The sequence below is a fragment of the Apium graveolens genome, unplaced genomic scaffold (genome assembly GCF_009905375.1).
Source record: "Apium graveolens cultivar Ventura unplaced genomic scaffold, ASM990537v1 ctg4475, whole genome shotgun sequence".
In the NCBI taxonomy this organism is placed as follows: Eukaryota; Viridiplantae; Streptophyta; class Magnoliopsida; order Apiales; family Apiaceae; genus Apium; species Apium graveolens.
The window spans coordinates 29,060-29,886 of NW_027418559.1; positions in this window are offsets into that span (position 1 = coordinate 29,060).

Sequence of the window (827 nt, forward strand, 5' to 3'; positions counted from 1 at the left end):
CTGATAATTCTTGAAACTCAAATTCTGAAGGATCCAACTCAGAGAGCATAATTTCAGGGGGAGTATTAGAATATGTTGATGGAGACAACATGGATCATGGGGGAGCATCCAGTTCTAGAGATCACCTTCCATCTGCAAGGAAGTGGATTAAAGCACATACACCTGACTTGATTATTGGACATCCTGAAGCAAGTGTTAGAACTAGAACAACAACATCAAATGAATGTCTCTATCATTCTTTTCTTTCTCAGACTGAACTAAAGAAAGTGGAAGAAGCTCTTCAACATGCTGATTGGGTGCAAGCAATACAGGAAGAGTTAAATGAATTTGAAAGAAATAAAGTCTGGACCCTAGTGCCAAGACCAAAGAATAGATCTGTTGTTGGTACAAAGTGGGTGTTCAGAAATAAAACTGATAGTGATGGCATAATTACAAGAAATAAAGCAAGGTTGGTTGCAAAAGGATATTCTCAACAGGAGGGAATTGATTATGATGAAACATTTGCACCAGTTGTTAGATTGGAAGCCATAAGGATATTTTTGGCTTATGCTGCTCACAAAAAGTTTAAAGTTTTTCAAATCGATGTAAAAAGTGCTTTTCTTAATGGAGAATTGGAAGAAAATGTATATGTTGAACAACCTCCAGGTTTTGTTGATTTAAAATTTCCTAATCATGTCTACAGACTTGATAAAGCACTTTATGGCCTTAAGCAAGCTCCAAGAGCATGGTATGAGACATTAGCTCAGTTTCTTCTGGAAAGTGGATTTAACAGAGGGACTATTGATAAAACTTTATTCTATCTCAACCATGGAAAGGACTTACTTTTG